This window comes from Oryctolagus cuniculus, chromosome X (genome assembly GCF_051225735.1).
Source record: "Oryctolagus cuniculus isolate XC-2025 breed Fujian yellow rabbit chromosome X, ASM5122573v1, whole genome shotgun sequence".
Lineage (NCBI taxonomy): Eukaryota > Metazoa > Chordata > Mammalia > Lagomorpha > Leporidae > Oryctolagus > Oryctolagus cuniculus.
The window spans coordinates 16,443,566-16,456,830 of record NC_142888.1 but is presented as its reverse complement, the minus strand read 5'-3'; positions in this window follow the sequence as shown (position 1 = coordinate 16,456,830).

Sequence of the window (13,265 nt, the reverse complement as noted above, 5' to 3'; positions counted from 1 at the left end):
TCAACCTGAATATTCCAAATGGTATTCAGAATAGTTTTTAATTTGTTATTTCCTGTCTTTTATGATAATTGGTTTATGTTAAATGAAAAAAATTAACCTGGCGGTTAATACATATGTGTCCAGTTTCATAGTACCTGAGTTCAATGCCTGGCTCTGGATCCTGACTAACACCGACACTGGAAGGTAGTGATGATGGCTCAAATAATTGGGTTCCTGCCATTCATGTGGGAAATCTGGTTTGAGTTCTTAGCTCTTGGCTTTGGCTGGGCCCCAATCCTGGCACTTGGGGAGTGAACCAGCCAATGGGGTGCTTTCTGTTTTTCTTTTCTCTCTCTCTCCCCCTCTCCCTTTCTTTTTCACACACATGCAAATAATAATAGCCTAATAAATTACTGTTATTATATTGCAAAGTTAAAATACCAAATGACTAAATGGATCAAGTTCAATTACAGGCTTTGGACAAACCCTTATCTTCATTGAGAAAAGGCCAAAAAGGAAAGAACTCACTTAAAGCAACAATGACAGTGTTTATTGTCATTTATCATGGGTTTATGATTGTGGTAATGCATACTGAAGTCATAGCAATCATTGTACTTGCTCTCTTGCAGCTCACAATATGGTTTGATAAGAATGTTTGATAGCCATAAAACAATGATGATTGCATGCTGATATTGGGAATTGCATAATATGCCACAGAAATTGAAAGTAGAGGGAGATCAATGAAGACAGGAGATGGGGTGGTGCTATCCTGGAAGATGGGTGGAATTTTGTTTTGTTAAGCATCAAATAGCTGAGATAAGTTAACCAATCATCAATCGTTATGGCTCTGAGACTTTCTGTACTTAAGAGATTCATATTTCCCACAAAGAATCTATTTAAGAGTTCTTCATCTGCTTCATGAAGACCACCTAAGCCATGAAATACCCCCTTATTTTTTCCTTATTCCAGGTATCTAGGTATTTATCCTGATTTCCTCTTTTAGGACTACATAAGTTGGCTGTGGGTCTATGATAACAGAGACCACAGTCTTTCATGCCTATCCAAGAGAACTTTTTTCCCCACAGTTCTGGAAGCTATAAGTCTTAGATGAAGGTGTTGGCAGGCCTTTCACTGTGGTTTGTGGATGACTATCTTCTCTCTGTGACTTCTCATGATCTTTCCTCTGTGCATGTGTCTGTGTCTTAACATCCTCTTCTGGTAAGCATAACAACCATAATATATATGGCCCATCCAAATGATTTCATCTTTAACTTCATTATCTCTTTAAGGATCTTAACAGTCAGGGGCAGGTACTGTGGCACAGAGTGTTAGGCTGACACTTGTGATGTCAGTATCCTGTATCAGAGTTCCAGTTCCAGTCCTAGCTGCTCCGCTTCCCATCCAGCTTTCTGCTAATGTGCATGGGAAGTAGCAGATGATGGTCCAAGTACTTGGGCCCTGGCACCCACGTGGGAGACTCAGATGGTATTCCTCACTCCCAGCTTTGGTCTGACCCAGCCTTGGCTGTTGATGGCATTTGGGAAGTAAACCAGCAGATGGACGACCTCTCTCTATCTCTCTGTCATTGTGATTTTCAAATACATAAGTAAATCTTTATTTTTGAAAAAAAATTTATTTATTTACTTGAAAATTAGAATTAGAGACAGGAACAGAGAGATCTTCTATTTGCTGGCTCATTCCCAAATGGCTACAATGGCTGGGAAGGGGCCAATCTGAAGCCAGGAGTCTGGAACTCCGTCTGGGTCTCCCAGATGGGTGGCAGGGGGCAAGTATTTGGACTATCTTCTTCTGCTTTCACAGGTGCCTTACCAGGGAGTTGTGTCAAAAGTGGAGCAGCTGGCCAGCGCCGCGGCTCAGTAGGCTAATCCTCCGCCTTGCGGCGCCGGCACACCAGGTTCTAGTCCCGGTCGGGGCGCCGGATTCTGTCCCGGTTGCCCCTCTTCCAGGCCAGCTCTCTGCTGTGGCCAGGGAGTGCAGTGGAGGATGGCCCAAGTGCTTGGGCCCTGCACCCCATGGGAGACCAGGAGAAGCACCTGGCTCCTGCCTTCGGATAGGCGCGGTGCACCGGCCGCAGCGCACTGGCCGCGGCAGCCATTGGAGGATGAACCAACGGCAAAGGAAGACCTTTCTCTCTGTCTCTCTCTCTCACTGTCCACTCTGCCTGTCCAAAAAAAAAAAAAAAAGTGGAGCAGCTGAGTTTTGAACTGGCACTCTTATGGAATGCCAGTATTGCAGGCGGAGGCTTAACCTGCTGAGCTACAATGTTGGCCCCAATAAATCTTTATTAAAAAGACCCCTTATGGAAATACAGCCACATAATGAAGTACTGGAATTTAGAACTTCAACATACAAATTTGAGGGTGGGGTACAAATCAGTTCATAAAAAGGATTCTTCTTTTTCACATGTTATATGGATCTCTTATTAAATATTTTTGAGTGAGAATATGCTGAAACATACAATGTTTTACTCCTATTCATTCTTAAACATGATTGGAAATGTTCACGAATAGACATTTAACAAATACCTGATATGGACCAGACGTGCTAGGTTTTCGGGATGCAAACTCAGATAAGCTAGTGGTCTTGTTTTTAAAAAATCTGCATTCTAGGAGAGGAAAAGGACATGTAAGATATGAATAAAAAGGTATAGGGGTTATGCTAGACTTTTTTTTAGCAGGAGTAAGACACAAATGAGGAAATGATTGACCAGTGATGCTTGATTAGTTGAATCTTGATTCATCTATAGTTAAGTGTTGCTTAGTAATGATAGAATGGAGAAAGAATTATATTTTGAAAGACCTTGCAAGGGATTTGTATTTTATTAAAATTTTTTTAATTACTTATTTTTATTTATTTGAAAGGAAGACAGAAACACAGAGAGAGTTCTTCCATTGATTGGTTCCCTCCCCTCGAATGCCTGCAATAGCCAGGGCTCGGCAATGCTGAAGCCAAGAGCCCAGATCTCAATCCAGGTTTCTCAGATGAGTGGGAAGGACTCAGGTACTTTGGGCACCATTTGTTGCCTCCAAGAGTGTGCATTAGTAAGGAGCTAGAATGGAGAGTAGAGCCAGAACTCGAATCCAGGCAGTCTGATATGGGATGTGGGCATACCAAATGGCATCTTAACCAGTGTGCCAAATGTCCACCCTAGGAGTTTGTATTTTATACTAGAGAAAATAAGTTATTTTTAAAGAGTTTTTTATTTTTAAATTTTTTATGTTGCTCCCTTTTTTAAAGATTTATTTATTTATTTGAAAGGCAGAGTTACAGAGAGCCAGAGAGAGAGAGAGAGAGAAGTCTTTCATCTGCTGGTTCACTCCCCAGATGGACTTGGGCCATCTTCTACTGCTTTCCTAGGTCACAGCAGAGAGCTGGATTGGAAGTGGAGCAACTGGGACTGGAACTGGCATCCATATGGGATGCCAGCACTGCAGGTAGCCCTTATTTATTTATTTGAAGTCAGAGTTACAGAGAGGGAGAAGGAGAGGCAGGGGGAAGGGGAGGGGAAGGGAAAGGGAGCCACAGTGCCAGCCCAATAAAGTAAGTTGTGAAAGAATGTGCTTGTCATTCTGATTTGCCTTCACCCTCCATCAATTCCTCATCGATTGAAGCTCTACTTTGTTTCCTAAGGGGTGGGTGAGAAGGTTGACCCCTGGAATCTATCATGTTGGTTCTCTGACTCTTTGGCTTCTTTCTGGGTTTGGCCAGTCGATGGGAGGGTCCAGTAAGAGAGTACTGGGCACTGGGCATGAGGGGAGGTGGGAGAGAAAGAGAGAGGAGACAGAGAGAGAGAGAGAGAGAGAGAGAGAGAGAGAGAGAATATCATGTTTCTTACAACAGAGTCCTATCATGACAATAGGCCCATTAGGCTGCCTCTCTTCCCTGGATCCTCCTCTCACCTGGCTCCAATAGGTTCAGGAATGGCAACACCTTCCTGGTACTGTTGGTTTTTGGGTGCCTCAACATCCATTACTGGCTCTCTCGACCCATCTCATCACATTCTGTAAAAATTTCCTTCATTCTATTCTCTTTTTAGTTTTCCAACTTAGTGTGCCTCTTTTTTTCTGCTGGAGGCCTGACTGACATGAATATCATATTTATATTTCAGAAAGGGAAATTTGGCTACTGGGTGGAGAGAAGCCTCAAGTGGGAAAAAGCAGATAGAAGATCAGTTAGAATAGGAGTGGCCAAGAGTCATTGGATACAACAGTATTCATATTTATGGTTCAGGGAAGGGATAAAAGCCAACAAAAGATTCAGAATTGTTTGGTTGGGCACCGTGTTGTGGTGCAGCAGGTGAAGCCTCCAGCTGTGAGCCAGCATCCCAGATGGGTGCCAGTTCATGTCCCAGCTGTTCCACTTCCAATCCAGCTCAGTGTTAATGGCCTGGAAAAACAGTAGAGGATGGACCAAGTGCTTGGGCCCCTGTAGCCATGTGGGAGACCTGGATTAAGCTCCTGACTCCTGGTTTCAGCCTGGCCTAGCCCTGACCATTGTGGTCACCTGTAGGGTGAACCTGCAGATGGAAGATCTCTCTTCCTCTCTCTCTCTCTGTAACTCCAACTTTCAAATAAATAAAATAAATTTTTTTTAATAAAAAGGATTGTTTGGTAGTGAAAAATGCTACAGGTAGTTTTATAAAAAAGGATTGAGGAGCACTGCTTACCTTTGCCAATTTATGGAGATAAGTTAGTATAAGGTCTATTTTAAAAGCTGAGTATGAGAAACGCTACATAGGCAAACCATTCTTTTCTTGTCCAGCTGAAATAAAATTAGATAAGGAAAATCTTCAATTCCTCCAAGAATTAGTAATATAATAATTATAGTGAGAAAGAAAACTTTTAAAGAGAAGGAAAAGGAGTATACAAAACTCAAATTTTAAATAATAATGTCATGTTTTAATAATAAAATATTTTTTCTTTTTTAGCTGTTTTAAACATGTTCTTTTATTTTTAGTTGCAATTCTCATTTTACTAGTTTATACTTTTCTAGATTGGTTTTTCAACATTGTATTCCAGTTATATAACTTTCAATTCCTACTATTTTCCTTAAATTACATTTTAAAATTAATTTCCAATTTTATCCAACCGGAAAGCAGTTTAGATACAAAGACACACAACAACAGTAACAAATGAGCTACTTTCTATAATTGCAGCTTGTCCATTTGCCATAAATGAATAAAATTGTAGGATTATGGATAAAACTGTCAGCTTTCTGATGATGGTTGTCCTACTGGTGAGAAAACACCGAAAAAAACCCACATTAGAATAGGGACAAGTTCAACATTTATCACATAAAAGGGCAGACATTGTAGGCTGATGCCTTGAGTGGATCATTTATAAAGAGTGTGACTGAGTAGGAGAGAGAGAGAGAGAGAGAGAGAGAGAGCGAGCCTGTCATACTTGCCTCCTATATTATACATTGCCATTCTGTCAAGTCAAATCTAATATAAATGAATCACATTAATCAGAAAATGTGAATTTTTACATGACAAGCTAAAGGGGCATGCCATTTCCAATTAGATTAGTGATCTAAAATTAGCTGCCGACACAAGCAAGTATACATGGTCAATTTGCCTGCCTGAAAGTGAAAATTAAATAAGACATATTGGATAATAGATAGCCCTAGAGGGGACATGCAGCTGTAATTCACTCAAGTTGCTCAGTTGATGTCACAAGCCACCAAAGAATATTCAATCTTGTGTTCATTTTGTGATGGTTGGATTTAACTCAAGAAAATACTTGGATCAATTGTCCATTGATTTGGTTCTGTGAATACTAGGGGGTGAGTACATAGAGGACATTCACTGTTGTTTCAATAGAGAAGTAAATTGAGATGACAAAAGAGAATGATTCATTGTGAGATCAATATCTCCTTATTGATATGTATCAGTAGTCTTGAAATGGAGATGTGTGTCTTTATATGAAGCCAGGTAAGATTTTTGTATCTCACTTTCTTAAAATATTACATTGTAAACAATATACCCACTTCACCTTTCTCACAGGTTGCTGCAAGCCTTTGTCAAAATAATGTACATAATTGGGCTTTGAAGAATTAAAGGTGTGTTTCATACTGTCTCTACCATTGTTGATAATTTGAAGTGCAACTGTAAGACTTCTTTTTTTAAAAAAAAAAAAACTTAGTATATTGTGTATCTTTGCATCTTCAGTATATCTGATGAGGCAAGACTATAACACTAACAGAGTCATGTAGCACACTTTACTCCTTATGATGTGAATAATGATGCAGTATGGAATGGAAGTTCTATTTACTTGATCTCATGCACTAGAAATAAAATGCAAAAGGAAGTCCTGGGAAATATGACTCATTTTTTTTATTTTTTATTTATTTATTTTTTTTTTAATTTTTGACAGGCAGAGTGGACAGTGAGAGAGAGAGAGAGAAAGGTCTTCCTTTGCCGTTGGTTCACCCTCCAATGGCCGCCGCTGCAGCCAGCGCACCGCGCTGATCCGATGGCAGGAGCCAGGAGCCAGGTGCTTTTCCTGGTCTCCCATGGGGTGCAGGGCCCAAGCACCTGGGCCATCCTCCACTGCACTCCCGGGCCATAGCAGAGAGCTGGCCTGGAAGAGGGGCAACCGGGACAGAATCCGGCGCCCCAACCGGGACTAGAACCCGGTGTGCCGGCGCCGCAAGGTGGAGGATTAGCCTATTGAGCCACGGCGCCGGCTCAAATATGACTCATTTTTACCATGGCAGAATAGGCTTTGGGCTAAGAGGAACAAATAATTATGATTGACAATGAAAGTTCCACCAACTACTTTTAAGTGTTCTCTCTCTCATATATACATATAAATCCTATAAAAGAAGTTAATGTCATTCAGCAAATTTGCAATAAAGCTAATATATTTCAAGTTATTTTTGTTTTCCAATTAACTTCTATACTTTTGAAGGAAATTTACTGGATCATGAATGTAATAAAGCCCATTATGAATGCCAGAAATCAGAAAATTGGCAATAGATTTGCATTTTTGCTTCACTAAAAGAAGATATCCAAATGAACAATAAGTATACACAAAAATTCTCATCATAGCACATCTCAGAGAAATGCAAATTAAAACTCCAATGAACTCCATTTAGCCTTGTGGTCTACATTAGAGTGTCCAGGTTTGAGTCCAAGCTCTGGATTTTGATTCCAGCTTTCTGCTAAAGTAAACTTGGGAAGCAGCAGTGGTCCGTGCCATCCTATGGGAGACCTGATTTGAGTTCCCATCTTCTAGCTTGGCCTAGTCCCATCTGTTGCAAGAATTTGTTAAGTGGGTAAATGGATAGGATTTCTCTCTCTCTCTCTCTCTCTCTCTTTCTCTCTCTCATCTTTTTCCTCTGCCTCTCAGATAATTAAATAAAAATTTAAAACTCCAATGATATGTTATTAAACACCTTAAATTTAAAGACACTCACAATATTCAGTATTAGCTTGGTTATAGAGTAACTGGAAAATTCATATATATTGCTGCTAGGAGAGTAAGTTGATTTGATATAACCACGTCGGGGTAATGTCTGGCAATATCTATTAAAGCTAAACATAAACTGCACTCTTACACTTATATGCAAGAAAATAGTTGCAAAAGTCAAGTCCAAGAATGTTCTTGGGAGCTTAACTCATAATAGTCTTAAATTAGAAACAACTCAAATGTCCAACAGTAAAATGCATAAATACACTACAGTACATTCATCTGGTGGAATATCACTCTGTAATAAAAGAACAACGAACAACTGCTGCACTCAACAATTGGATTAGTGTCACATACTCAATGATAAGCCCAGAAAACCAGACTCAGAAGAGTGGGTGCTTCATGATTCTGTTTATATGAGGTTGAGTAATGAGCAAACCAAAAGTAATGGTAATAGCAATCAGAATAGTGGTTACCTCTGGGGATAAGGTATAACTGGCAGGGTCAAAAGGGAGCCCTTCCGGGAGTTAGGAATGTTTTATACCTAGCAATACATAGATCCAGAAGGTGGATATTTGTGTGTGAATGCATGAATGATTGCTCAGAGTTGTAAATTTAAGATGTGTACACTTACTGTATGTATCTTATATCTCAATAGAGATTTTTATAAGGGCAAAAAATTTTTAAAATTATGTATTCAAAGTAAAAAAGAAAAGTAAATCTCTGACAAAGGGCCAAATATTAACAAAGTATTTAAATGTCCAGCAGGATTACTGAATTATAATAAAAATTGCCAAAGTGATATACAAAACGATAAAGCAGTATAGTTTTTTTAAAAAATATTTTTTATTTATTTATATGAGAGGTAGAGTTACAGACAGTGAGAGGGAGCGACAGAGAGAAAGGTCTTCCTTCCGTTGGTTCACTCTTCAAATGGCTGCACGGCCGGAGCTGCACAGATCCGAAGCCAGGAGCCAGGTGCTTCTTCCTCATCTCCCACGTGGGTGCAGGGGCTCAAGTACTTGGGCCATCTTCTATTGCTTTCCCAGGTCACAGCAGAGAGCTGGATTGGAAGAGGAGCAACCGGGACTAGAACCGGTGCCCATATGGGATGCCAGCGCTGCAGGCAGAGGATTAACCTACTGCGCCACAGCACTGGCCCCAGGCAGTATAGTTTTTAAAACTCTGCCAGGATGGCTGTTCCATCTTGACACACAATTTCCCACAAAAAGCTTCATCAACTCGAATAGGCCTTGCCAACTGCTTCTGAAATGCTTGAAATATTTGAGTTCTCATTCAACATTATTTTAAAACATCACCATGCACATTTTATTCACGATCATGCTAGTCTCTTTTTAAACATATTTTTTATACTTGTATGTATTCAATTATGTAAACTTGTGACACTATTTGCAAAATTGTTGAATGGAAAAAGAAAACTATAAATAGATCTACAAGGGTACATCAAAATGTTCACGGAAAAATATAATTAAAAGACACAAGTGTTTTGGTGCAAAAATTTTGAAATCCATGCATATTTTTTAAAGGCATGCATTTTCCATGAACTTTTTGAAGACCCTTTATTCAAGGTGGAGAATTGTTTTTGCATGCTGGAGTACTGAGATAATTAGGAGAGTCATCTGAAAACTAGTTAAAGTCAAATACTCAATAGCGATGATTCATTTATAGGTGATGCTAATTGTTTGCCTTCATATATATTGTTCTACCCACTAATGACTTGAAAAATCAAAATAATGCATGCTGAGCTTTTCAAAATATAGGCCCTCCCTCGAGTTCCATAATAAAATATGTTGTCAAGAGATAACCCTCCAGCTGTGATAGCACTGGGGACTAAATGTCAGGACAAAATAAAGGCAAGAGTCCTTCCAAACACTAAGTGTTTATGGGCAGAGTTCCTTATTTCACTCAGGCCATTAATTCATTATGTTTAGAATTATGTTGAGGAATTTCATTTAAGGGAGGATCCTTGTACTTCACATAACTCTTATTCTTTCTCATTACAGACGCATTAAGGTCTTATTGCCCAGTCTCTAAACGTTTCAAAATTTAGCTGCACACATAAATTTTTGAAGCTTAGGTTGTACACTTTGAAAGTAGCAGAGGCTTTTCACGTTGTGGATGACTGGTGTCTGGGAGGTCTGGAATGAAGAGGGATTAGACACAGAAAATCAGTGGGGAAATTAAATTAGGACTGGAGAGAAAGAAGATGGGAAAGAGGATCAAGATCGAGTAATATGCCATGTAATAGAAGCACTTTTAATCACAAAAGCTTGCAGCTTTTCATATTCACCTATTATACCATTGAGCTTCCAAAATGCCAAGAAGCAGCTAAGACACATCTTATATAATTGTAAGATTAAGTGCCTGGAACAATAAAAATAAATATTTAAAGTTAACTCATAAACCGAGTCCCTGAAAATTCTGAGTGCTTATTTAATCTAAGTACTGTTTATTTAGTCCTTTGGAATGCTCTGTTTTGTTGTTGGTAGAATTAAGATTTTTAAATACATTTTTAATGTATAGTTATATGTAGTTCACTCTCATGTTTCAAAATTTAACGGATTTAAAGGGCCTATGGTGATAGCATTCCTTCTCTCCCTGGCCCTCAGACGTCCTGCTTACCTCCTCAGAGGCAATCCGTGCTACTAGTCTCTTGGGGGCCCTGCTGGAGATATATAATGCTTATGAGAGAAAATACACAAATGACATGTGAACAAACATAGATACACACAAAAAGGTATTTCAATAAATACTGCACATGTTTCTGTTATCTGGTTTTATGTGCATGTATTATGGACATTATTTTGTATTTGCGGAAAACTTTTTATACATAGTATTAGTATACTACCATTGTCATATATTTTTTCACTCTCAGGAGAACTTTGTGCTGAAGGTAAAACCTCCGGAAGATGAATCCACACATATTGTGACCCCATCACCCACTGACTAGTTTTGAGTTGTGGGCAAGGTGCCTCACTTTGTGATCTCAATTCTTCATTCCCTGGTGCTGGTGATGCCTTCCTTATGATTGTTGGGGCAATTAAAAGACCTAATACTTGGGAGGCAGGTAGCTGGCTAACTACATGCTGTTGATGAGATCTTGGACATGGGGCCGGCGCTGTGGTGTAGCAGGTAAATCCTCTGCCTGCAGTGCTGGCATCCCATATGGGCGCAGGTTTGTGACCCAGCTGCTCCACTTCTGATCCAGCTCTCTGCTGTGGCCTGGGAAAGCAGTAGAAGATGGCCTAAGTCCTTGGGTCCCTGAACCTGCGTGGGAGACCTAGAGGAAGTGCCTGGCTCCTGGCTTCGGGTCTGTGCAGCTCCAGCCGTTGTGGCCAAATGGGGAGTGAACCAGCGGAATGGAAGACCTCTCTTTCTGCCTCTCTCTGCCTCTCCTTCTCTGTGTAACTCTGACTTTCAAATAAATAAGTAAATCTTAAAAAAAAAGAAGATCTTGGACAGTTATTTGATGTCTCTAAACATCAGCTTCTTTTGTTTCATCCACATTTGTATTGACAACTATAAGCAGAAAAATTCACTGATTGTGAGTACTGTTTGAATTGCCAAAAAACAAATATGTCCACATAAATCATTTTATAGATCAAGTAATAAATCATTACCAGCAACCCAGAAGCCCCCACTCTGGGATCCTTCCTAATTGTTATTCCCCTCTCCAAAAGTAACATTACCTAGACTTCCAGTATAATATAATCTTGAGCATTTAAAAATTTTACAGAAATAGAACTAATATTATTTTTTGTTTTCTGGCTTCTTTTGCTCAATATCTGGCTTATGATATTTACCTAGATTGTTGAAATAATAGTAGCTCCCCATTTTTATTGCTGTACTGCATCCTGATATAATGCCACAATGTTTGCATATATATATAATTATACTTATTTATTTATACATGTACATATGGGTTGGATTCCAGTTTTGTCTTTGTTACAATGTTGCTTTAAACATTCTGAACATGTATGTATTTCTCTTGACTTTATACCTAGGAGTGGAGTTACTGGGTTACCAGCTGTAGTTACACTCAGAATACTCATTAATGTGTTGTATTATAATTTGTATTACAGTAGTTTCAATCAGAGTTTATAGTTGTAAGAAACAGAAACCAACTCTAGTTGCTTTTTTAAAAGATTTATTTACGTATTTATTTGAAAGTCAGAGTTACAGAAAGAAATTGAGAATCAAAGAGAGAGAGAGAGAGAGATCTTCCATCTGCTGGTTCACTTCCAACAAGGCTGCAATGGCCAGGGTTGGACAAGGCTGAAGCCAGAAGCCAAGAGCTTCCTCTGGGTCTGGCACATGGGTGCCGGGGGCCCAAGCACGTCGACCATCCTCCACTGCTTTTCCCAGGCCATCATCTGGGAGCTGGATTGGAAATGGAACAGCTGGGACATGAAGTGGCACTCACATGGGATGCCATCATTGCAGGAGGTGGCTTTTACCCGCTATGCCACAATGCTGGCTCCTCTAGCTGGTTTTTTAAAAAGGAATGTGGAGCAGGCATTTGGTACAGTAGTTAGGATGATGCTTGGGACAACCACTTCCTGTATCGCAGTGCCTGGGATGGAGTTCCAGCCTCACTGCTAATTCCAGCTTTCTGATAATGAGTACCATGGGAGGCAGTGGTGATGTCTCATGTAATTGGGTTCCTGCCACCTATGAGGGAGATGTGGAATGAGTTCTGAGGTTCTAACTTTGGCCTTGACCAGTCCTCACCATTGTGGACATTTGGGGAGTAAACCAGCAGATGGAAAATCTGGCTGCCTGCCTGTCTGTCTTTCTCTCTCTTTAAAAATGTCTTTCAAATGAAAATAAATAAATAAATATTTTAAAAAAGGAATTTATTGGAAGACCATTTCGTGGGTAATAGGGTCGCTGGGAAGATTTAAAAAGAGGCTTCAATAAGAGAGGCGGAAAAAGGAAGACTACATGAACTGACATACAACCAATAGCACACTGCAGAACTAGAATCAGGAGGAAGTCACTGAAGTCATGCTATCTACTACACCACATAGTTTGCATGTCCAACATAGAACTTTTGCCTATGGACCTAATAACCCTGTACCCCCTGGCTATTTCTGCCACAAAGCAATGCTTCTGTCCTGGCTTTTTTGCCTCCCTAGCTTCTGATCCAAAGTTTGATGTGTACATAGCTTTATAGACCAGGCCCATGTCACATGTCATGTCTGGAAAAGTGATGTGCCATCTGGATGCTCTCCAAATAAGGTGTAGACTTCAGATATTGGGTATAAAAATGACAAATGACCATTATACTGCTCAATAAATTGATTTCGTCTCTGTTTCCAAGGTTGACTATTTGTCCCTAAGTTGAATACCTGAAAAAAGAAATACTGATTTCCTTCCATTTCAAAATAAAGCAAATGGAATTATATCAACAACCCAAATTCAGTTCCTTGAAATTCAGTCTTTTTTGGTTACATACTTAAAAATATGACATGAGATATTAATTATGAACAGGAATTTGAGGTCTCTAAAATAATTCTTAAAAGTTTTTATAGTTAATAGAAAGTAGAAATCCAATATTAGAATGCATCAGAAGTTTACTTAATGAAAAAATGCTGTGATCCTACCTATTTTATCTAGTTTTTAAAATATGTGTGTACCTGGCTTTCTTACCACCTCCATGGCAGATACTATCTTGAGATTCACCCATTTCTGCCCCCAAACAACTTGGTGCAAACGTGAGGCATCTAAGGCCAGCACTTTGCAACTATGGACTCGTTTGTTAGCTTCTGAACAATAATCTTCTTTCATTCTCTTTTACTTTCTTACCATTCTATGTTTTCTTTTCCTGGT